Source organism: Sorex fumeus, unplaced genomic scaffold, assembly GCF_029834395.1.
Source record: "Sorex fumeus unplaced genomic scaffold, SorFum_2.1 ptg000063l, whole genome shotgun sequence".
Classification (NCBI taxonomy): domain Eukaryota; kingdom Metazoa; phylum Chordata; class Mammalia; order Eulipotyphla; family Soricidae; genus Sorex; species Sorex fumeus.
The window spans coordinates 20,208,348-20,235,289 of NW_026606120.1; positions in this window are offsets into that span (position 1 = coordinate 20,208,348).

The following is a 26,942-nucleotide window of genomic DNA, read 5'->3' on the forward strand; positions in this document are numbered from 1 at the left end:
AAAATTTTTCCCATTTTATGGTTGGATCAACTGTAATAGTACAGCAGGTAGGGCACTTACCTTGCGTGCGGACGATTAGGATTAGGTTTTATTCCCAGCACCAATATGGCCCTCTGGAATCACTCTGTAGGAAGTGATTCCTGAGTGCATAGCAGGGAGTAAGTTCCTGAGCATAGGGGTGTGTCACCCCCATCCACCCAAAGGAAAAAAAAAAACTACAATCACTCAGTTTATCAAAGAATAGTTCTAGCCAATCAACTCCATGCTGCCTCTCCAACTCCACTGCTACTCCAGAGCCCTATATATTCCAACAGAGTGTGTTATAGTGCTCTGCCTCTTGATAGCTCCACTATTTCTCGAAAGAGTTAGAGAATAGCAGATATAACGGGTTCCACTCTAAACCACCATTTCTCAGTTGTACTTATTTGTTTTTTGTTATTTCTCTTTACTGCTCATTTTTCTGCTAGCAGCAGTCTAACCTCTATCTAGAAGGTGGATTATTATTTCCAATCTCAATCCTACACTAGTAGTGCATCAAAATTAATGGTGGCTGGTATGTTATGTTATCTTGTTGATGATTCATCTTATGATCAAACTACTCTCTTATTCTATGCCATGGTCAACTACCTTCAGATTTATAGATACATATTCTTTCAGCCAAATCTAACTGTGAGATGATATTTTTCTGTGATATGTAAGCTGATTTCTGATTGCACTTTATTGGATAACTTTGCTCTCACAGTCTATTTTGCCGTATACATGTAAGTCTTGTTTTTAAATTATTTTCAAATAATTTCAATCATGGTCACGGTCACGGTCCTCCCATTGTTCTTCGATTTGCTCGAGCGGGCCCAGTAACGTCTCTATCATGAGACTTGTTGTTACTGTGTTTGGCATATTGAGTACGTCACGGGTAGCTTGCCAGGCTCTGCCGTGAGAGCGAGATACTCTCGGTAGCTTGCCGGGCTCTTTGAGAGGGGCGGAGGAATCGAACTCGAGTCGGCCATGTTGGCTGCGTGCAAGGCAAACGCCTTTCCACTGTGCTATCACTCCATATTTCCATGTGGTATCTAAAAATTATATCTTCCCCTTCATATTGTGATTTTCCTGTTCCTTGCTATGATGAGAGATTGTAGCATATTTTACAGAATTGGTTCATATATTATGACCACTTCATATATTATTAAGCCAGTATTTCCATAACCAAGGCAAGATTTTTATGTTGGATAAAAGATTTGTTTTGCTGTTGCTCCTGCTGTTCCTATTTCACATCAGTGAAAACAGGATATTGGTGTCCACTGCCTAGTTTATATAATAAGCCTTTCACTGAGCCTTACTAACATGTGGGAAGAACAGAAAGGGAATATCAACCCTACATCTGACTCACATGTCTTAATCCAACCTCTTGGCAGAGTAGGAGAGAAGACCAACTTGTTGCTGTCGACCAGTATACCAGATTGGGGCAACTGTAGAGCAAACTGGCTCTGTTACACATGACCTAGTGGTGAATTTTTTCCTTGTTTGGTTATGGAGGGAAGTGCCATTTCCTCTGGATTTTGCTGACATCAGTAGTATGTGTGTTGAAGGGTAAGTGGGGGAGGGGAAGGGAGTCTAGACTCTACTTGTATCATCTTTTTTTTTTCCATTTTCCTAAGTAAAGTAAAGTAAAGTAAAGGCCCTCCCGTTGATCGTCGATTTGCTCGAGCAGGCCCAGTAACGTCTCCATTGGAGACTTTGTTGTTACTGTGTCTGGCATATCGAATACTCTCGGTAGCTTGCCGGGCTCTCCGAGAGGGGCGGAGGAATCGAACTCGGGTCGGCCATGTTGGCTGCATGCAAGGCAGACGCCCTACCGCTTTTTTTCTTTTTTTATTAGTGAAACACCATGAGGTACAGTTATAAGCTTACAAATTTTGTGCTTGGGTTTCAGTTATACAATGATCAAGTGCCCATCCCTCCACCAGTGCCCGTCTACTTGTATCATCTTTGAATCTTCTTTAGCAGCAGTTACGTGTGAAAGTTCATGGGCAAGAGTAATAGTACTCTGGATAGGTGTTTGCCTTGCATGTAGCTGACTTGGGTTTGATCCCCTGCATCCCATATGGTTCCTCTGAGCCCTGCAAGGATACCTAAGTGCAGAGCCAAGACTAAGCCCTGAATACTACTGGGTGTAGCCCGATAAAATAAACACATACACAAAAGAAACAGTGAAAGCTCAGCTCTGAATTCAGAATTCATCCCTTATGTCACCAGAGAGTGAATTCTTATGGGTGCATTTGTGACTCTTAGTGGGAACTGATTATGCCGACTGTTTTCCAGATAAATGTCGTTGCCATGATGAGGTATAGGTTGAGCTTGTTTCTGGACCCTACTGACACTTTCTTGTTGAGAGAAAGTGAGCAACACTTTCTCCCACTGAGTGGGTTCTGGAGCAACTCCTTCCTACATCATTGGGTACTAACAGATATTCAATGAAGAAATCCCCTATGTGATTGGACTAGATAAAAGACCAGCTTCCTGAATGATCAACAATGTGGAACTATGGAGTTAAGCAGATTTTCTGTTGGTATTTCAGGAATAGGACCAGTATTGTAAATAATTTTTCTATTATTAAGTCATCCTTTCTGTTATCCTTTTTTGCTAGATGTGTGTGTTGGGGGTGGGGAAGGGACAGAGGGTTCTAAAGATTTGATTTTCTCTCTGATTTTTGACAGTTCTAGTTTGGAGTATTTTGCAATACGATGTCTGGACATAGAGGAGGCACTAAGGACTTTTAGAGAGCTCACTTTTATGTGAGCTCCTTAAGATTCTTCCAGCTACTAAGTTCTATAGTTGTGCAACCTAATTCCATCTTTCAGAGTTTGTTTGTTTTTGCTGTTGTGATATGAAAATAGTATATCTATAAAATGATGGGGCTAATTCATATTGGTGGAATTAGAACATTTTTAATAGCTATCTCACATGGGGAATGGGAAAATGGGCAGAATTATTTTCTCTATGAAAATACATACATTAATTCTAACTCTAATTTTATTCATGTGAAAAATGTTAGCTGATCACTAATCATAATGTGAGAGAAAGCAAAATAATCTTTGGAGTATCTGGCTGTCATTTCCCTTCTAATTTTTATTACGTTTGTTTATGTCAACATATTACTAAAAATGATATAAGTTTTTTAATGGAGCAGTATAGGATAACACTCTTTTGTCCTTCCTCAGGTAGCTTAGGTTTGTTAGGTCACACCCATCTAAGGACACTGAACTTGTATTGTAAGCAATGTCCTTTCTGTGTGGACACAGGAAGACAGTTAATATTATGCTTTGTAACTTGGGAGTTGATTGACTCCAAATAATATTTACTCCTGGGCATCTGATTTCTTGACTCAGTTGCCCTTAGTTCCTAGCACCCCAAAAGCAGGGTCCCGACGAGGGACTGAATGGACCCAGGGCAAGCAGTGAGCTACCCTGGCATCGAAATGGGCCAGGCCAAAGAGCCACGATACTCAACTATAAGTTGAGGGCATGATCTTGGACAAATGCTGTCATGATCCAAAAGTAAGTAACGACGAGACTAAGACCCTGCTGGAGCTAGGAAGATTAACCTGGCCTGAGGACTGCGAAATGTATAGTGAGATGTTCTCAGGAAGAACCAAACTAAATTTATATCTCTTACTGTGCTCATACAGAATGACATTGCTAGAAATATTAGTAGATTTATTACAACTATTTAAGTAGATTACTAACTGAGGGAAGAACACACCCTTGTTGGGATCCCACCCTTGGGCGCATCTTCTAGTAATCTGAAGTAATCTCTGTAGATGAGATTTTATCCTTGAGTTAATCTCCTGGAGGAGTGGTCTTACCTCTCTTTGTTGATTCGTCAGTATTCAACCCACCTTTATGTCACCGCCTTATGTGACTGCTATATAAACTAAGACGTAAGCTCGGAAAGGGAGTCAGAAGCGAGAGATCTCGGGCTCCAGAGATCCAGAGTCAGAGCCAGAAGGAGAGAGGTTCCAAGATTGTGGACCAGGAGAGAAGGAGGCAGAGAAAGACAGGAGTGAAGAGGATTGGAATAAACTATTATTGATATAGACCAGCCTGGCCCTCGTTTCTTCTTCTGTCTGCCCTTGGCCAACAGCCATTCCGATCCAGGCCACACACAGTGGCTCAAGAGCACTGAACGCAGGCGGTGAGACAGTGTCATCCAGTGAGCCCGTGAACACACAACCTTCGGCGTGATAAGATTTTACAGCGCAGGAGTGATACTATTATATTCTGAATACTTCCTCATTTCACAAAGCAGTGTGACTAATGGATGACTTCACCTGAATTTCTCTCTAAAATATACACTTGGCATTAAAATACCAACATAATTAATTATGTTATTCAATATCAATTTGAAATCTTCTACTGCTGAAGCTGAATTTAAATCTCCATCCATTGCTCCTTTCATTATTTTTACCTCCTTAACTTTTAAAATTTCTTATCCTAGTTACTTAGCAAGCTTAAAATACTTCTTCTCTTTCTATACTCATTTCTTTAACTTACAGGGGTTTAAACCTTTTAAAACAGCGAATAGTATCTCTCTGTTCTAGCACACTGGTGCAATGGGGGTAACTTGTTAATTTTTTTTAACACCTGCTTCGTGACAGACTGTGCTCTAAAACTGAAAATTCAGCAAAAGATGAGACAGGGAAAACTTGCTGCTCTTCCAGAACTTAGACTAAATGAGGGGTGAGAAGTTAAGAAAATGAATAAGGAAAGTATTAGGTGCTCTACATGTACAATGTAAAATTAGGTAGCATATTAAAGATTATTTAGGGGGTTCGATTCCACTGGAGAGTGAAGGACTCTATGGAGTTGTGATCCAAGCTGAGATCTTAATATCAAGAACATCATTGCATATTGTAAGTTACTTCAGAGTTAAGATGAAATAAAGTAAAAATACCTGGAGACAAGGAGGAGACTGATGTTTCTCATACATTGTAGGAAAATGAAGTGAGACTATAGAAGAAAACTAGGGAAAAGTAAGATACCAGTTCACACAGAGGACAAATATGGAGACAGTATAATTTTATTTCAAGGTCAATTGACAGACAGAGAGTGAAGAATTTTGGCATAGGAATTTTTATCATCAAGTTATTTCAAAATCTGTTTCCGACTCCACTGTAGGTAACATGGGTGAACAAAAACACTGCAAAGAACTTAGGTGAGATAAAAATATGACTGAAATCAGTACAGTAATAGTGGACTTTTATATAGTGTAATGGATGAAGATGATAACTATGTCATACATCACAGATGGATTTGAAAGTGGGAATTCTTTCTTCCTTTTTTTTTTTGGTGGAGGTGGGCCTGAGGGTCCACTGATAATTTTCTGCGACCTGAACCTACTAGTAATTATACACCCTTGTTTATCGTAAAGGAAATGAAATTTTACTGCACTTCACAGAAATAGTTCTACATTCTTTCTACCTCTCTTGGACAAAGAAGAATATTTAATTGATTAGTGAGTTGAGAAGTAGTATTCCTAAACCTCAATATCCCAAAGTATTCTTCTTGGGACTTTGAGAACCACTGGCTTTTGCAACCTCCCGCTAAGCCTGCCTGTGCCTCTGATTGGGAACATTTGTTTAAACCAAATTGTTTGAAGATACAAAACCACACTCAGATAAAAGTGATCTTTTTTGTTTGTGTGTGAGCCACACCACTGGTGCTCAGGGTTTACATCTGACTGCACTCAGAGATCTCCCGTGGTGGGACAGGAGGGACCATGTGCAGTGCCAGATATCGAATCTGGGTCAGTTGCATACAAGGAAATCACCTATCTGCTGTACTATTATTACTCTAGATGAAGACTGATGTTTTGATCTCAAGATATCTTTTTCTTGTGTTTCATATTTCAATTGACTTGAAGATATAATAATTGGGAAGATATAACAATTGAGATTTCTCTACCAATTCAATATATTCATTTTGTCCAAGAATTTTTATATCCTCAAATATGAGTAGCTATCACTTGATCACTTGATATCACATTACTCATCGATTTGCTCGAGCGGGCACCAGTAACATCTCCATTTGTCCCTGTCGAGCGCTAGTGTAGCCCAGTGGTGTCTGCTTGCTAAAGGAATATGAAGAGTCTCAAACTGTTTGTTCAGGGTCCTGACGAAGAAGTCTGACCATCTCAAAGGTGGGCGGCCATGCGTTCCTTTGACATCACATGGAATCTAGTCAGTAACAGTTCTACTCCAGCGGTTGTCTTCAAATTGCATTACATGTCAAGCCCATCTGATTTTCGATGCCTTGGAAAACAAGAGAGCATTCCTGATTCTCAATCATCAATGCAGGTCAGAACTCCGAATTCCTTCTCTCACTTGAGTGAAGCGTGATACTCCAAGCATAGCTCTTTTGATTCCTCTTTCGGTGACCCGAATAGCATTCTCATCCTGTTTTTGTAGGGCCCAGGTCTCTGAGGCATATGTTAGTGCAGGGAGAATGGTGGAGTCAAAGAGATGTGCCCAGAGCCATAGATTCTTTGTCCTCTTAGCTATTTTTTGACGCTCTTGAAGGCATTCCAGTCTTCTCTCTTCCTCCTGTGCAGCTCAAGTTCCAGGTGGTTTGTCATGTTGAGTTCTCACCTAGGTACACATAACTGCTGCATTCAGAGATGTTCATTCAGTTGAGAGCACATGGAACATCAGGAGCTAGTCCGTTTTTCATAAACATTGTCTTCGTGAAATTTAGCTGCAATCCAATCTTTCCACACTCACAGTCGAAGTCGGTCAGCATTTGTGCCAATTGGCTAATATTTAGTGTTATTAGAATGATGACATTAGCGAAGCGGAGGCTGTATAGTTGATGATCGTTTATCTTCACTCCCATTCTTTCCCATTCCAGTCATCACATGAGGGTGGCACTGAAGAGTTTTGGTGAAATGGTATCTCCCTGCCAAACCCTTCTCCTATGTAGATGATCACTTCCTTGTAGAATGGTGAGATCCTGGTGGTGAATCCATAACACAGCTCATGGAGGATCCTGATGTACTGAGTTTGAAATCCCTGTTTGTCTAGGGTTTCAATGACCATTTCAGTCTCAACAGAATGAAAGGCTTTCTTTAAATCAATGAACATTAGACAGAGAGGCATCTTGAACTCCTGATAAACCTCAATGAGCTTGGTCACCGTATGGATATGACTGATGGTGCTGAATCCTTTCTGGAATCCTGCTTGCTCGCATGATTGTCCTTCATTTAGTGTTCTGCTAATCTTACTCAGGATGATTCCAGTGAACAGCTTGAAGATGACGGACAACAGGCACATCGGGTAGTAGTTGCCATTGTCATGAATGTCTCCCTTCTTGTACAGTAGAACAGTCCTGCTGGTTTTCCACTGGGATGGAAACTTGCATTCAGACAGGTAGCATGTGAAGAGCTGAGCCAGTGTATTGAAGGGTACTGACTGCTCGTCAAGAGTAGTTATGCTAACAATAATACATATCAATGCATTAAATATTATTAAGGGGGTATGGTGCCACCCAGCAGGTCAATCTGTACCTGCAGGGCAGGGCAAGTGCATCAATAGCCTGATAGTGTCTTCAGGCTTCCTGATATCCCAAAATTGCAGCTTGCCTCAGGATGGACCCCAACATCTTGGGAACAAGTTTCCCAAGAAATTAAATTGCCAGAAGCTAGATACGTGATAAATACACCCACAAACCACCTTCAGTTCAGTTATACAAGCTCATTTATTGGCCTTGCTTCAGAGACCCATAAATAAATCTTGAAAGAGATCAAAATCAGGTCATTTAAGTGCATTAATGGTCATGATTCAGAGACTCACAAATGAATCTTGGAGGAGAGCAATATGCCACAGATATGTCTCCCCACCCTTCTCCAGACTGATTTCATGGGGGCACCTCAGACTACAGACAGTATGTGCCTCTGCCTGCCCCAAGTGAACTCCAGCACCTGCGAACCTCCAGACCCAATTGCTGCCACACTTTTGTGGCCGTGCAACACCTCATATTATTCATGGCAAGCAATACAAACTAAATTATTTAACATCTGCCTTAAGGGGCAGACTGAAGTTGTGAAGTGAAGATTCAAAGTAATAGTGGTGGGAAGGTGCAGTAGTGTTGGGATTGTTGTTGAAATATTTAATGTAAACAATTATTATGAATAACTTTATGAAAAATTTAAAAAATTAAAAGAAAGTAATGCGGATAGCATCCAAAAGGACAGAGAGAGTAAGAGGAATTGTGCCTACCACAGAGGCAGGAGGTGGAAAAGGATGGGGGTTGGGGGAAGGATCACTGTATCACTGTCACACCACTGTTCATCGATTTCCTCAAGCATGCACCAGTAACATCTCCATTAGTCCTAGCCCTGGGATTTTAGCAAGTGCCACATTGGAGGTTCTTTCAGGGTCAGGGGAATGAGACCCATCATTGTTACTGGGATTTGGTATATTGAATACGCCATGGGGAGCTTACCAGACTCTGTCGTGTGGGCAGGACACTCTCAGTAGCCTGCCAGGTTCTCTGAAAGTGAGAACTAGACAATACTCACACTTCTGGGAACTTGGTTTTATAGTCTCTGGAACGTGGCCATTGATGGCATTACACGGCACCAGGGACAGTTGGTAGGTGTAACTGTCTAGCTACTGGAAGATGGGGGATCTGGGTGGAGGAGTCCCAGTCCTGATCTGAGCAGGCTTGTACATCCCAGCCCCAGATCCCACACTCCTGGGTTCCTCTGCTGGTTCCTTCATGCATGAGGCTTGTCTGAGCATGTGGAAAGTGGTCTTAAACATGGTTGTGGTTGGATTCCGGAGGTCTTCAGCTGTCGGGGCTCTGCTCGGGAAGGGGTCGGGAAACCCAACCCGCCCCCCTCCAAGGGGCCCTGGTGAGGACAGCCAGGTGCCGGGGCAAGAGCTTCTGTATTGTTCTCTTCTGGGAGCTTGGTTTTGTAGTCCCTGGATCTTGGCAGTTGATGGGGGGGAGGGATGCTGGGAACATTAGGGATGGGGAATGGGCACTGGTGGAGGGGTGGGTAATTGAACATTCTTTGACTGAAAGGCAATCATGAAAGTCTGTAAGTCTGTAAATGTATCTCATGATGATTCATTAAAAAATATTTTTTTAAAAAGTAATGTGGAGAACTGCTTCAATCAGTGGCTGAATAAATATCAGTACTTCTACATTCAAAAAAAGAGATTGTTGAAAGGAAGATTGTTCTTGCTTGGTTAGCAGTATATAGGAAACACTACTCATGAAGAAAGCATCTCATTTTGAAGCCAATGCATTTTTTTCACATTTTTGTTCTTGGAAATATAGAACAAAGTTGACTTTGCTTTTTTTCAAAAAGCTAATGGCTGAAAAATATTAAAATAAAGAAAAATTTTGGAAGATTTGCATTAAATTCTATCACAAAAATAATAATTTTCTCAATTTCTTTATAATTTTCACATATTTTTCTAGATACTTCCAAGAAAATAATGAAGACTGGGTAACAAAGCAGGGTGTCTGAAGATAATGAAGCATAGAGAATCTTAGTTACCTAGAGAGCACCATGAAAGAGGATTTCTAGCATTTACATAATGACAATGCACACTATAAAGATAATATTGTGCTCTAAAATGATGATGACTAATTTTGAATTGAAAAGTATAATTAAGGAAATAACAAAGAAGATATTGTGACATCCCATCAGGAGTATGAAAATAGCTATATTTCTTGCATATTAATTTCACCATGCTATGTCAGGAGAGTTTAGTTTCTGTAAATACTGCAAGGGAAATCTTCATTTTATAAAGCATGCAGCATTGGGTCACTGCATCTCTTATCTGTATCAATACCTTTCATTTGTAAATATGTAGGTTTTGTGATTATTACTATTACTTTTTCCCAGAAAAGGTTTGGGCACTATATTCCCATAAAGAAACTTTCAGGGACAGGGGAAAATAAAGGGGATTAGCATCTCTTTAGTGTTTTACATAAAATACTAAAACAGTTTTTTAAAAAAAAATTCTGAGTCTAGAGAGATAGCATAACAGGTAAGGTGCTTGCCTTCTGAGCACCTGTCCTGGGTTGATCCTTGGTAACCCAAATAGTCCTTAGAAGCATCACCAGGAGTGATCCCTTAGTGCAGAATCAGGAGCAAGTCAAAGAAAGGCCAGATGTGCACCACCCCATAATTAACAAAGTGTGGGGACATGATTTTTATTTTGTTACAACTCATGGTGATACTTGTGAAATAGCAAGGATCTGTGATTCCAGAATTCTCATCTCATTCTTTTTTCTCTTTGTGTCATGTTGAGTCAATCAATGAAAGGCAATTGTATATGATTTAGAGAGTGGGTATGAAAAGGCAATTTTGCGGGAAATGGTCACAACTAGGTAGATGGAAGATGCAATTTTGTAGTTGCTTCCATGGGTAACATCAACACTGCCACCACACAGAGAAACAGCAATGAGGTACCTGCCCAGGAAAGCTCCATCAAGTTTCATATTTGAAAATTTCCCTTTCCTTCTTCTAATTCTCCTGTTTGGCCAAAATCCTTCCATAAGAAAATAATTATTTTTCTAAGTGCACAAGTGTATATACTGGAGTGGTTCAAGAAGACAGAACAACTTGTTGAAACTAAAATAATTCTATTTTTTAACATGAATTGGGAAATACTACACTTCTTCCGTGGAATATATTGAATAGAATTGGTGTTGTTTAATTACTTGATAATTAAGTAATTATCAAATAATTCAAAATTTATTTTGGCCAAGGAGGTGGCTCAATGGTAAAACACTTGCCTTGCATGTACTAGGCTATGGTAAAAGAAAAGGGAAGAATGCTTATAGAATTATTTAGTGAAGACCAAGTGACAAAAATTATTTTGATATTGCAAGTCAGTATCTTATGTGGTTCTAGGATTATTAAGATTGTATAGCTAATTAATCTTAATTAAGTTTTGAAATTTGTATTATTTCAAAGATTTAGCTATTTCTTTAAAATAGTATATTGTGTATGAATTTGTTATTTCATTCTGTTATTATCACTAACATATAATCCATAGTACTCTTTTCTATTTTACTTTTTGCTACAAGTTTGCAAATTGTATTTTTAAAAATAATTACTGCTTTTCTTTATTATTATTTTCTGCTTTTTTACTCAACTTTCCTTATTCTAGTTTGATTTTGTTCTGTTTCTAGCTTCTTGAAGCAGAAGTCTACATTATTAATTTCTGATGTGAGTTTATAATGCTATAGATTTTATTCTCAGCACTTCATTTCACATATACATATATATTAAATTTTATTTCTCAAGTATTTCTATACATTTTTATTTTCTTTGAGACTTGCTCTTGATCCATGAATTATTTAGAAGCATTCTACTTAGCTTCCAGTTACTGATGCAATTGTATATGAAACCAAGCTTCAGTTATTCTAATAAAAGCTGTCAAGCAATGAAAAGGCAGTCTTACTCTCTATTGTTATAATTTTGCCGGTGTCTCACTACTCACACTGATGTTATACTCATTTCCTTTTGTAATATTTATGTAATATAGATATACATTACCATGTTTAAACATTTGTGATACATAGCATATTTCCCTAAGATTTACTTATATTTCTATTTAGTATGATGCCTTAAAAATCATACTCTGTCATATCCTGACTACAGTCTTCTTTTTAATTACTTTAACATACATATTTGTTAAATATGTTATATTCAACATACATAAATCTAGATTTAAAAATCCAATTGTATTTCTATTTAGGCTGTTAACATTTAATTATCCCCAAACTGTTAAATTGTTGATCTGTTCACTCTCATATTTTCTATGTCTGTTAAATCATAAGCCAAATTTCCTTTGATATTTTATATATGGTTTCAGATTCCATTTTATAATAATCATACATTTTCCTGGAAACAATAGACATTGTCTTTATATTGCTTTTTGATATGTTTCTTTGAAAAGTAAATTTATCTGCCTCATTATTTTCTTTAACAATAGTTACTTAGACAGATAGAGGTGCAATTTCTGTTCTAAGTTTTTATAAACAGTTTTCAACTTCTAAAATTCTATTGCTGGGGCTGGAGTGATAGCGCAGCGGGTAGGGCATTTGCTTGCATGTGTCTGACCTAGGTTTGATTCCCAGCATCCCACATGGTCCCCCGAGCACTGCCAGGAGTAATTCCTGACTGCATGAGCCAGAAGTAATCCCTGTGCATCACCAGGTGTGACCAAAAATGCAAAATAATAAAATAAAATGTCTATTGCTATTTTTATAGGAATTTCATAAATTTAATAAAATGTTAGGAGAGCTCACCTTTCAAAATAAGTTATAGTATGACTCTAGACTGACTTAAACACATTTACAACACTTTCAATATAATTTCATAATTTTCTCTAAGCAAGTTTTTAAAACTATGATTATCTTGATGAAAGTTCCTTAAACACCCATTTTGATGAGAGTTTTCATCATAAACGAAGCTGGATCTTGTCAAAAACTTTTGTTGTGTCTATTGATATGATCATATGGTTTTTATCTTTACTTTTGTTGATATGATGGATTATGCTGTTTGATTTCCAAATGTTAAACTATCCTTGTATCCCCGGGATGAATCTCACTTGGTTGTGGTGTATGATCTTTTTGATGAGTTGTTGGATTCTATTTGCTAATATTTTGTTGAGGATCTTCACATCCATGTTCATCAGGGATATTGGCGATAGTTTCCTTTGTTGTTGATGTCTTTGTTTGCTTTTGGTATTAGGGAGATATGTGCCTCATAGAAACTGTTTGGGAGAATTCCTGTTTCTTCAATTTCCTGGAAAAGCTTGAGGAGAACTGGCAAAAGGTCTTCTTTAAATGTCCGGAAGAATTCGCTAGTGAATCCATCTGGGCCTAGGCTTTTCTTTTTGGGAAGACTTTAGATTACAGTTTCAATTTCCTTGATATGAATGGGTCTATTCAGGTATCCTAAGTCTTCTTGGTTCAATCTTGGGAAACTATAGGAATCCAGGAATTTATCCATTTCTACTAGGTTCTCTTGTTTCGTGGCATACAGACTCTCAAAATAGTCTCTGATGATCTTTTGAATTTCATTGGTTACTGTTGTGATGTCCTCTTTTTCATTTCTGATTCAGTTTATTAGGGTTCTCTCTCTCTCTTTGTGAGTCTTGCTAGTGGTTTATCAATCTTGTTTATTTTCTCAAAGGAACAGCTCTTGGTTTCATTGACCTTTCGGATCATTTTTGGGTTTCCATGTGGTAAATTTCTGCTCTAAGTTTTATTATTTCTTTCCTTCGGCCAGGTTTGGTTTCTTTTTGTTGGTCTTTTTCTAAGATCTTGAGCTGTGAGGAAAGGATTTTGTCCCTTCTGCCTTTTCCCCTTGGTGACATGGTGACTGCCATCTTTCAGAGCCTACTGGACACAGAGGTAAGAGCATGCAGTGACAGGACACATGGGGCCTCACAGGATGGGAGTGGAACCAGCCCTTCTCCCCAATCTCAGAACCCCTCAGCTTTTAGTAGAAATTCTTCTGGACTTAATTACTAAAATATCAGAAATCCCAAATCACACGGCCGCTGTTGTGGCTGTGCAACATCATATGCTCTTCATAATCAGCAATAGAAAACAACTTATCTAATGATGCCTTTTTGGCAGGTCTGATTGCTGGGGGAAATTTTCAAATAATAATGGTGGGTCTTCTGTCAAAAACTTGAATGTAATCAAAGTAGAGAGAGTAAAGTGGAAATCATCTGCCAAATAGGCAGGGGAAGGGGTAGGATGGGGGTATACTGGTATTCTTGGTGGTGGAAAATGTGCACCAGTGAAGGGATGGGTGTTTGATCATTGTATGACTGAGACTTGAACCTGAAAGCTTTGTAACTGTTCTCACAATTAAAAAAAAATTTGAAACAAGTTTGGGTAATAAGCATAAGGATGATGGGTCTGCATTTTAATCTATGGTAAGATATTTCTGAAGAAGCATTCCAAATCAACTCAATGGATTGTGAATTTTTAAAAAACTGGAAATATTAAAATGAACTAAGCTTGTGAATTCAAAGTAGGAACGTCAAACGGGGTTTCACACCATTAAAATGGAAATAGGTAGCATGGTTTCAACATTTACAAGGTTCTTAAATTTTTTACCCCTCTGGCATTTGTAAACCTCAATTTCTTTAAATAATATTTCCCTATTCAACCTTAGGTTTTATCAAATTTTGAGTAAATAATTCACTCTGTTTACCTGTCACTGACATGCATGCATGGATTTACAAAGTCTAAGAAAATAATTTCTAGTTTAGTAAAATTTCATTAACCATAGCATTGAAGATATGAATTTTCTAGCTTCATTTAATGTAGGATAACATTGGTTTGTCCTTTGTGCCTTGCCACAAGGAGGTTAGGTTTATTGGGTTACTCCCATCACAGTGCTCCCATTCCTCTGTGTTTATTCATAACCTCTTTATGTTCTGTTAACTTATAAATATTGCTTTTCTCTTTTCTTTAAGTTTTTTTCATAGTTAATTCAGAGCAATGTCCTTTTTTGTATAGACACAGGAAGACAATTAATGCTATTCTTTTGTAACTTGGGAGTTAATTAACCCTGAATAATATTTTCCTTCTGGACATCTGTTCTCTTGACTTAAGCCACAGTTGCTCTTACTTCCTAGCACACCAAAAGCAGGGTTCTGATGAGGGACTATATGAACCCAGGGCAAGCAGTGAGGTACCCTGGCATCAAAATGGGCCTGGCCAAAGTGCCTTAATACTTAACTATAAGTTAAGAATATAGACATGGACAAATTCTGTCATGATCCAAAAAGTAATAACTAGATTTGGACCCTGCTAGTGTTAGGAATGATTAATCTGACCCGAGCAAAGTAGTCTTGAATCTCTAGCAAGATGTCCCCAGGAGATTCACCTTACAAGCTCAATGTATCTTTTATTGTCTCCATACAAAATAAATAATATTAAGAAGTAGAATTAAGATGTTAATTAAGATGCTAACTGAGTTATTGATCTAAGGAGAGGAGAAACACCCCTAAGTGATATTTCCACCCTTGAGTCTGATGGCTGATCAGGAAGGGCTTTGCTATTCTCCTATCCCCAATGTGGGGGAGAAGGAATGAGAGAGCAAGACCATGGGAATGAGAGAGAGAGACCATAGGCAGCAAGAGGGATCATGGAGAGACTATCAAGGGGAGCACTGAAGAATGTAGGTGAAGTATGCAGGAGCAGATGCTTGCAGAGACATGGCTGTGAGACGGAGCATGGAGAGATGAGTGGGAGAGACAGGAGGAGACAGGAATGAGAGGCAGAGTGAGACTAGAATGGGGAGCTCAGTGAAATTGGAACAGGCACATAGGGAGAATGGAATAAACAGCAACTGATCAACCAACCAGGCTGGACTTCATTTCCTCCTTATTCATGGCTACCCATGGTCCCATCTGGGAGCGGCCTGAGTCCACCAAACACTGGTGGCAAGAGTGAGAGAGCTGATGGATCTGCCACCTGAGATTACACAATTTAACACTAAGATCATTCTATCAATCACTGTATCACTGTCATCCCATTGTTCATTGATTTACCTGAGCGGGTGCCAGTAACGTATCCATTCACGCCAGCCCTGAGATTTTTAGCAGCCTCTCCTTACTTGTCTTTCCCAACTTTGCCATATTGGAGGCTCTTTCAGGGTCAGGGGAATGAGACCTGTTATTCTATCAATAAGCAAAAAAAATCCACTGTGGATTCTTTCTTCTCAACTTTGGAATTTCAACTGTTTATTCATAGGAGACAGCTTACAAAATGATAGTGCAAAGAACTTCTTGTAACTTCTGCCAAAGGAATCAAAATAATTAGTGGAAAATATGTTTCAAAAGTAAAAAAGATTTCAATGCTCTGGAAATTGTCCTTAGGTAAATACCATATAAAACTGCTTTATGATAATATACTATATCTCATTAGGAAGAGCAAGAGTTTGAGATGTTTTGTCATCTTTCTTATTCCTTCTACTCCTCCTATCCCCTAATAAACATGATGGAAGTTGGGCTTTGAACAGTGATGACTAAAATGTTCTCATCTGAAAACTGCCAGTAAAAGGCTGATGTGTATTTTTTGAAGGGGCAGATTTATGGTATATCTTCTTCCCTATGCAAATTTTCCTGTGCAAATTTGGTACCAAGCAAGTGTGGCTTAAAGTTTGATGTTTTCCTCCTGCACTCAATCCCACACCCAACATGGAAGATTCAACCTTACACACACACAATGTGGTAACTCGAGAGTAGAAGGAAAGGCCAAGAATATTGAGTTTCTGATCAATATCTCATAATCACCTAGCCAGTAAAACACAAACTGAGAACTATATGGAGATTTTAAGATTCTGAAACCTTGAAACTTAAAAATGTCAGTCAGGTTCCAGCTGAATTTCTGTCCCTGTGCTGGGGGCCTCTCTCTATTTCTCCACTATATTTGTTGGGCCTACTTCAAAATCAGATACTGCCTCATGTTAGAATTTATTCAATATTCAGCTACTCCCTTCATTTCCAATTTTATTATAGGCTGAAGAGTTTCATCTCCTAGGCAACAGGAAGTGATTATGTGCAGGTTCACTGGCTCTTTATATACTTTAAATTCTTCTCCGTTCAATTGTTTTGAATGTTTTCGTATTATTAAATTCTGGAGCACCAAAAGTTCCCTCAAATTGAAAATTTGTCTTCAGAATAGGGCAGCCTTTCTTATACTCACACCTACTTAAAGTTTCCAAAATAAGAGTTTTATTAGAATAATTCTGTATTTCTTTGCATTCAAATAACCTATGAATCATACCTGCGAAAGATAATTATATAAAAGGTTTTAAAATGAGATAGTTATCGATCTCATGACAATTAAAAAACAGGAAGAACTGTTACACTAAAATTTTATTTTGTTACGATGTTAAGAGTTATAGCCTACTTGCAAAAAATAGCAGAGGATGTCTATCTTTGACCTAATGAAATGATTAACAAATTCTGATCTTGTGAAACCAAAATGGAAGCAGCCATGTTGTTGCTTTGGTAATTGACAAAGTGCTTTGTTTGAGTAAGACCACTGGACATCCGCTGTGTTAAGATAATCTCTTAGGAAAAGAAGAGGGAAGCAAGAAGAAAAATTGTTTGAAGAAATAATGGTGAGAAACTCTACAAATTTTATATATGCATTATCCCAGTGGTTCGGGAAATGCAAATCTCAGTGAGAAAAGTAAAGCTGCATGGAAACATATTGTACAATCCTATTTATATAAAATATCTGTAAAGGCAGGCCCGTGATTCACTGGGGCTGGGGACGAGAATACCTGTCCCCAGATTGACTAAAATAGGCACCAGAACTGTTTTAGCATGATAAGAATGTCTAAAATAGGTTTATGATGATGAGTTTACAACTCAAAACCACTGAAGTGTAGTCTTATAGTTGATGTGGTTTTAAGAAAATGTCTATTATTTTTGTGTGTGTTATGATATTAACATTTTGAAGAAACTTCGCTTAGGGGTTACTGTTTCTTCTGGTGCAGTCAGTTCTTAGAGATAGCAATAGTCTGGTCTTAAGTAGATTTGATATGAAAACCAAACTATCCAGAACTATCCAGAACCAGACCTCCTTCCCCCCACCCCCTATCCACATACCTAAGGAAATAAGTTTCTTCTGCTTTAAAGTTCTAGGATTGGGCATTAGGCAACTGTAACCCTGTAACTTAGAATCCACCAAAATTATTCAGAATATTCTTCCCAAGCTCTCCACCCTGCCTTACCTGGCCTTTTCCATGGACACTCCATTAAACCAGTCTAGACTCTCCCTTCACTTCTGCCTTTCTGAATCTGAGTATTTCTGAGCTTATTCTGGATCTCTCTTTGTGACCACTGTTGACTGATTATCACAAAGATGAGAACAGAACAGCATATAAATGTTTTACAATTTTTAAGTTACATTAGCATAAAACCCATATATTAAGAAAAACCACGATTACCATCATCCTGTTGTTCGTTGATTGCCTCGAGCAGGCCCCGGTAAGTTCTCCTTCGTCCTAGCCCTGAGATTTTAAAAAGTGCTATATTCAAGGCTCTTTCAGGATTAGGAGAATGAGACCCATCATTGTTACTGGTATTTGGCATATTGGGTACGCCACGGGGAGTTTGCCAGACTCTGCCGTGTGGGCAGGTTACATTCGGTAACCTGCCAGGTTGTCCAAAGTAAGAATGAGATAATAAGAAAAATAATAGATGTATTAAATAAACTATGAGATATTTTGAGCCAGTGTGTTAATTTTAAGTTTTCTAAAGTATCAATCTCAAGTTCTCTCACTGGAGTACTGTATAAGTATAATATAATGTTCTGGGATATTATATCACATTTCTAGGTTGGTAATGATAAAGCATGGACTAACATACTTGTTCTGTTATTTGCAATATACACTATACTGGTAACTAACTTTGCCTCATTGAATAAATTTGCTATTTCTAAATATAAATTAAATAAGAATAGGGAGTGTCTCAAACAAGACCCGATTTACCTAATGATCAATACTGGTACTCTTTGCCTTTACTTTTATTTTGGTGGTTATCTTGAAAGCAGCTGCATGACACATCATAAGACACTCCCTACCCATTTTCCATAATTACCCTTTGATGGTATTCAGACAGTAGGCAACAAATCATAGAGGTAATATATATATATGTATATATATTTTACCTTTATGATATATATATATATATGCCTCTCAGAAAGCTTGACAAGCTACTGAGAGTATCCTGCCCACGTGGAGAGCTTGGCATGTTAGCCGTGGCCTATTTGATATGCCAAAAACAATAACAATAATGGGTCTCTATCCCCTGACCCTGAAAGAGCCTCCAATATGGCAGAGTTTGGAAAGGTGAGTAAGGAGAAGCTGCTAAAATCTCAGGACTGGGACGAATGGACACGTTACTGGCGCCTGCTCAAGTAAATCGATGAACAACGGGATGACAGTGATACAGTGATCTTTTAAGAGCACCTAACACAAAATATGGGGTCAGAATGAGAGTATGGCTTGTAGGGTACTTGCTTTATATGTCACCTATCTTTGTTCAATCCAGGCAACCCATAGATTCCCCGAGTGCCACCAAGACTCTCTCCTGAGAACAGAGCCAGGAGTACATCTTGAGCACAGCCAGGTGTGCCACCTTCAAAAGAAAAATATATATGTATGTGGATAAACATATGTATTTGTGTGTGTATATATCAAAATAGTTGTGAACAGACCAAACTTTTATGTAAAAAATGTATATATCTATTCTCGCCTTCTCGCAAGCATCACCCATCTTCACTAAGACTTATTGCACTCACTAATCTGCTACTCACATTCATCTTTGGTTAGACAGGTTTCATCTATGTTGCTTAATAATTTGGTTCACATATTAAAGTTGTTTTGCTTGTTTTTCGTTTTCGGACCACACCTGGCAGTGCTCAGGGCTAATTCTTAGCTCTGTGCTAAGGGATAACTCCTGGAAGTGCTCAGGGAACCAGATGGATTGCCAGGGATTGAACCCAGTTCCACATGTGCAAGGCAAACACTCTACCTGCTGTAATAGTGCTCTGAAACTAGAAATTTGTTTTGACACTTCATTTTATGCTTTTATGTTGGATCTATTATTGAACTTGTTGTTGTTGTTCTTTATTTTAGGGCCACACTCAGCAGTATACAGGGCCTTTGTGCTCAGAAATTACTTCTCAAAGTGCTCCGGGGACCATTTATGGTTTGGGGGATGGAACCTGGGTCAGTTTCATGCAAGCAACTACCCTATCCTCTATACTATCACTCCAGTGTTACTACAGGATTTTAAGCTTTTAGAAACCAATGGCCATTTTGTTTGTGGTGTTAGGGATTGAACCTAGGGCCTGGCACATGCAAGAAAATGCACTATTTTTGGATTACACCCTCAGTCCAGGTAACAGTCTTGTTTTACTTATGTTTATGTATAGAGGGTCTAGCATTATTTCAGATATATTATGCAAACTTACTTTAATAACTGTATTTATTTTGGCACACTGACTCCTAAGAAGTCCTCAGGAGACCTGAGGACTCCACTGGTATTTCTCAGTCAATTGGCCCGTGGGTTCAAAGCAAGGGCCTAAGGATGCAATGTTGCATGGGCCGTGTGGTGCCTGGCATACCCAGGACCCCCTGTGATACTTGGGGCCTCCAGGGCTATACCCAGCAATGTCTGTATGCTATACTCAGAGATGCTCTGGGGTCCCTGTGGTGAAGAATGTAAGTGAGGTCTGGAGCATGTGAGGATTACATCCTAACCACTGTACTTTCTCTGGGTCCCTACAAATTTATATTTACGATTATCTAAACTAAACTGAAAAATCCCGGAGATGAAGGAGATGGATAGCTGAGAATTTTATGTTTTGTGGAGAACTACAACTAGCAACAAATGAAGGGATTCAGATGTTCAGACAATCTGTTAAGAAATATACAGACAATAAGATAGTTTGAGAAAGATAGGTGGGAAGGAGGGAGGCCATATTCACAAGACTTTTTTTGTTAATTTCCTTTATTATAACTATTATTTATTAATTTTCACTATGCTTAACTTATAAACTAAACTTTATCGTAAGAGTATGTACGTGAAAATGTATAGAATTTCAAGATTTTGCTCATCCTGTCTGTGATTTCACACATCCTCTGGGCACTCTGGGAATGTATCTCCAAGGATAAGAGAAAGTTGCGTGTATCTCCTGTGACCCACCAGAGGTGGGAAAGATATTCCCATTTCAGTTATCACACTCTCAATCACAACTTTTATCAGATGCTATACACTTCACGATTTCTTTCCCAAGTAATCCAGAGATGTAAGTAATATCTCCGTCCATTTCACAATCCCATGGAAATTGTATGTGTCTATTCATGATGGCATAGTTAGAAACTTTGAACCAAGGTTTGAATCCCAAGTTCTCTAATGTTGGGATGATGATTACCTGCGTTATAAGCATTCTCCAGTCTACAAATGAAGAGTCAACATTTCATCTGAGGTACAATTCCTGGCTCTGTGCATCCTTGAGAGCCACCTGGACCTGGACCTGGAGGTGACTTGGATAATTGAATCAGCTCCAAACTAAGGCATTGAAAGTTTGACCAAGTCTTCACTAATTTAGACTGCAGGAGAGTGGTGATGATTGGAGCCTCTGAGGATCTCCCTTTTGCAGTTAAGAGCCAGCACTTCACTATCCTACAGCTAACTCTGTTAGATCTGTCACATGCATTTCTTACCCATGAAGTCTGACTTTCCAATCATCTCTATTTGCATACGAATGTGAAAGGAAAGCACTCATTTTATTTATTTATTTTCTTACTTTGGTTTTGGATCCACACCTGGTTATGTTTAAGGCTTAATCTTGGCCAGGATCACTCCTGGAAGGCCCCGGGATACCATATCGGGTGTCAGGGACCCTAGTCAGACCCATTCACAGCAAGTGCCCTACCTGCTATACTATCTATCCAGACCAAGGGAGCAGATTCACAGAGAAGTAATCTGAGTACCATTTCCCTTCCTCCTGATTTAGAATTTAATATGTTATTTAAGTTAATTTTTAAAAAATATTTGTTTTGTTTTGTTTTATTGGGTGGTAGGAGGGCACCTGACCTGGTGGTGCTTAGAGTTTACTTCTGGCTCTGCACTCAGTGATCACTCCTGGTGGACTTAGGGGACAATATAGGGTGCTGAAGATTGAATCTGTATTGTTTGTGTGCAAGGTAAGTGCCCTGCCTTCAGTAGTATCTCTCCAGTCTTTCATTTTCTTTCTTACTTGCTCATCTTTTCACTCACTATATAAGCCAGTTGCTGCCCATTCACACTGTATATGTGCAAATGCACAAGTACATTACCCTTCATGTTATTGTCTGTCTGCTAGTCCAGACTCCTTTATTTCAATTCTGCTTAATTTTCCAGAATAAATTATGTAAGGAAGAACTGATCCCAGGAATATTCATCCTCGACTCCAGAATTCAGTGCTCAAAACTCATGAATTGAATTTCTCATTTGCAAGAAAACAATGAAATTTGCATACTATTGAGAGTACTTTGTATGCTACAAACTGGTTTTTTGGTACTGTTATTTAAGAATTGAAAGGATGTGTTGGTGAGCACAAACATTTTCTTAACTTTTTTTTTGGTACATTTTCTATCTTTAGAGATAAAGTTTTTCTAGCTTCTGCATGTTGCCCACAATAAGTTCCAGGATACCATAATAAATATAAGACAGTCAAATAAATAGGGAGGAACACAACCACTAGCTAATCTTTAAAACGTTGCTTTAGAAGGAATTTTCAGCGTCTAGAGAGATATTAGATAGGGCTAGGCACTTTGCCTTGCACACAGCTGACTCGTTTGATCCCTAGCACTCTTCATGGTCCCCTGAGCCCTACCAGCAATGATTCCTGAGTTCAGAGCCAGAAGTAAGCCCTGAGTACAAGTGAGTGTGACCCAAAACCAAACAAAAAAATCTTCATAGCTTAAATTTCCATATATCAAGCAAAAGACTTTTTCTCCAAATCCCTGTGTTCTTGACTCATCTACAAAATAGAGATTCATCCCCACCCACAGCCCAGGGGAGCCAGAATCTGCCATTTCCTTTTGGATCTTTATTTATCTTCATGAGAGGGTTGATGTCAGGTCACTGAGCCGTTATCACTGGCTCGCCACCACCCCCAGCTCAGGAGCATTCTTGAATCAGCTCTTACTGGGTATGGAGACTCACCTGGAACTCTCCTCTAGAACAATATAGGGCATATTTGGAAAACAAAGCAAAGCAAAATATTTTATTGGACTCAAAAGGAGTTCTGCAATTCCACCTCATCAGCAATAAGGAGATATTTGCTCATATTTGTTATCATCTGGGGAGGAGCAGTGAAGGAACTCTGACACATGTCAAAGAACTTTGCAACACATCTTGGTAGCTGGAGGACATTGTATCTCAAAAATACTAACAATATTTTTCTCTACATTTGGATTCTATTGGCATCCTCCTCAATATAAACTACCACCTGAGCAGTTATTTTTGTCCCTGAATATGGGAAACAGTGATTTTTTTATTTTAATAGGTAACAGACCCAGGATGTCTATTTTTATACTCTAATCACAAAGCATCGTTGTTAATGGCACAGTGGCAGCTTCTCAAGTGCTTGCGCACAGTTTAGTTCCATATGTCAGATTCAGGATTAGCTGACCTTTGTCTATTCCATACAAGGCAGAAATAACACTGGCTAAATCTCAAAGAAGCACCCTTTGAAAAAGATGTCTCACTTTCTCACTTGCCACATCTCTTAGCAAACAGACTGTGAGTTTTGTGACATTCTCACTAGATAGTAGCATGTGATATGAAGTTAGAACATTTTTTTTTGACTTTGCCTTTTTTTTATAAGCAGACCATATACTCCCTCTTCTTAATTTTCTATGAAGTATGTCCTCTGGACTGAAATCTGAGTCTTGCTAGCTACATCTATTCAGTGTGATTGTTTCATGACTCCTGAAGCCTAACACATTAATATAGTCTCTCAGAGGAGAAGTGCCCCTTGAATTGAATTTAAGATCAGCTACCTTATCCTGATAACTTTGGACAAATGACTCAACCACTCTGTGCACCAATAGCTTATCTGTGGAATGGAGATAATGAAATCAAAGGAAGTACACTTATTTTGTGAGAATTAAAAGTCAAAGCCTCTACAAGTTTTCTACTTAACACATCAGCCTTAAATGTCGAATATATAAAATGTAAAAGCACATTATATTTTATTATATTATATATATGTATATATAAATATTTTAAAACCACTCATCTATTTCCAGCTACTTTTGTGGGGATTTGAATTAGGAAATCCTTTTGCAAAGGTCATAATTTTTATAATTCCTTAGATGCACACTCACCAAATTTTCACTAGTAGTTTTCATTCATCATTATATTAACATAAAAATATGATGTGTGAAAAGTATGTTTTCCCTAGCTCTAGCAGTCATGAAAAGTGATCTTGATTACACCAATGCAAAGTCTTTTTATGATCACTGTACTGCTAGAATCTCTCATCATCCCCTCTTGCTTTTATCCTTGATTTTAGTTGCTATTAATAATTAACCTGTTCCATTTACTTTACTACCAACACCTCTGTGATAGAGGAACTACATAACTATCAAGTGAAGGATAATGTGACAAAGGCAAGAATAGGCGTCTTGATAAAGCCAAGAGGAGGGCAGCGACGCTTCCCCAGTGAGGTCCCTTGGCATGTGAGAGGGGCATCTGAGCAGAAGGTATCCACCCTGGATAGGCAGCTCTCTGGAATGACCCCTCTCTCCTGCCAGGTTATCTCCAACAGCATAGAGTGTGAGGCCATAAGGCAGGTCTATAAGCTAGTTCTACCCTCAAAGCCTGGCCAGGTTAACTTCCCAGAGAAGACACTGTCAATAACCCCAATCTGCAAAAAGACTCTGGCCAGTATCATAAAGTTTCTATTAAAATGCCTTAAGTCTAATTAGCATGTTACTAGAATACTGTCTTCTTGCCTTTTTTTTGCGTTGAAGGTCCAGTTTCCAGGAACACTGGAGAGTACAGATATATATACCGGCCCCAATAAAATAGTTATGAGGAAGTTTGTAGCAAGATTCTTTCACACTCTGGCTGATCCTGAGACTTTTGGGAACACAAAAACTATTCCAAAACGATAGGTAGCTTAAAAGAAATCAATAAAAAGCAGACTGAAAGTGGTGCTTCTAGATTCTGGTCTCTCTTTTTTATGGAATATTTCTATATTTATTTATAAGAACCTTGAAAAATACCCAAGATTAGTCAGAGGCAGTAAATTACAAAGAAGAAAAATTAGGAGGCATAAAAGATAGAAAGAAAGGTGCTACACAATCTAATGGAGGAAAATCAACATTAGAAGTTGACATAATTTTTCAGCTTTAAAATTTTAAATATTCTATTTGGATTTCAGTGACAAAATTGAATTTGGTACCAAATTCTTTATTAAAACATGCAACTGTAAACATAGACACTATTGTATTATCTAAGCTATAATAATTTTTTAAGTTTAGAATTAGATTTAATTAAAATATAGCAATTAATTTAGCATTTAAATTAAATTAAATAAGTTAAATTAAAATAAATTAAATTAAAATATAGCAGTTAATTTTCTTGGTAATCTTTATCGAAGATTGTAAAAACTGCCTCCAAAAAAATTGAACACATGCCATTCACGTTTGTCTTATATTCAAGTTTTAAATATCCTTTCCACATATTCTACAGTCTCAATTTAGTTTTTCATAAGCTACTTTAAATGGAAAAAAAATTAAAAAGTGAAAAGAAAGTTGTAGCTGTCTTAGTGTTAATGATGTCGGTGGGCCGCACAGGTGGCTTATGTGAGGCAGGGAGAATTTCTCCCAATCTGCCTCTGCCACCCAGGGCCCAGGTTTACTGGGTTCTTATCTTGCCTTACAGAAAAGAATTTCAGTAGAAGATGAGCAGTGAAGTAAAACAAATTTATCTGGAGGTTTTTGAAGGGGAGGAGAAAGAGAAAAGTGGGAGAGAGTGGAGAGTTACGCACTCAAGATAGAGAACAGGCTTTCCCAAAGGCAGAGAAACCCCTTCACACATCCCAGCACTAGATATGGAAGCATGTGCACACACATCTCAAGAGGGAGATGCAGGCAACAGATGTGTTTGGGTGTCACAAGTGCTCAGTCACATGGCCACAAGCAGCACCTGGGCTCAGGCATCAAATGCATGCCCCACCTTTGTTCAAGGTGACTTTTATAGGATTTCTCAGACCTGCACCCACATGGGTTTTCTACCTAGGTAAAAGTCTGTTGCTAGGGAGGTTGCCAAGCAGGGTAGGGTTGGGAGTGGTGATGGTCTTTGAAATTCCTTTCATGGTCCTTTGTTCCTGCTGGTTCTTCTCTCAGAGGGGAGTCCAGCCTTCTCCAGATCTGTTGCTGGCCAGATAAAAGTCTTATCAGGCCTTAGTTCCTGTTTTCTGCAAAATTGGCTTTTTGAAACTTCAGGTTTATATTATTATGATATTATTATTTCTCAGGAAATTCATTGCCTTGTGGGGATTGTGGGTGGGAGACTTCCCCACCTGCATTGCCTACATCATGAAAAATAGCAAAATGTCTGTGATGTACATAATAGACCAATAATCATATTCTGTTTGGTCCCTGACTTCTGAAATGTCTTCAGAACTGTCAGATTTAGTACAGCTGATTAAACCTTTATTTTAGGTAAGTTTTAAACTCACTCAGAGTCTGGTTTTAGCTGCTTTAGATGCTCCAGCAGCACTCTGGTGTTGGCATGGAGTTGAAGTATGGCACACAGCTTTCTTTCTGCTGCCAGCTTGTAGAATAACATTTGATTTGTCCTTTCTCCCTTGCCACAAAGAGCTTAGGTTTATCAGGTTACACTCATCACAGTGCTCCCAAGTCACTTCCATTCCTTTTATCTGTAACCACTTCTCTATGCTCTCTTCCCCAGCCAGTTAATCAGCTTTACCCCCCTAATCAGATTCTGTTAATTTGTAAGGTCAGATCCTTCTATGACACTGAGCTTGTATCTTAAGCTGTTATTGCCTTTCTCCTCTCCTTATATCTTTTGAATAGTTTACTTTAAAGCAATGTCCTTTTTGTATAGATACAGGAAGACAGTTAATATTATGCTTTTGTAACTTGGGATTTAACTGGCTTTGAATATTACTCACTCCCAGGCATCTTCTTTCTTGAATTAAGCCTCAGTTGCCCTTAGTTCCTAGCACCTCAGAAGCAGGGTTCCGACGAGGAACTGAACGGACCCAGAGCAAGCTGTGAGCTACCCTGGCATCAATATGGACCAGGCCAAAGCACCATGATTCTTAACTATAAGTTAAGAGCTTGATCAT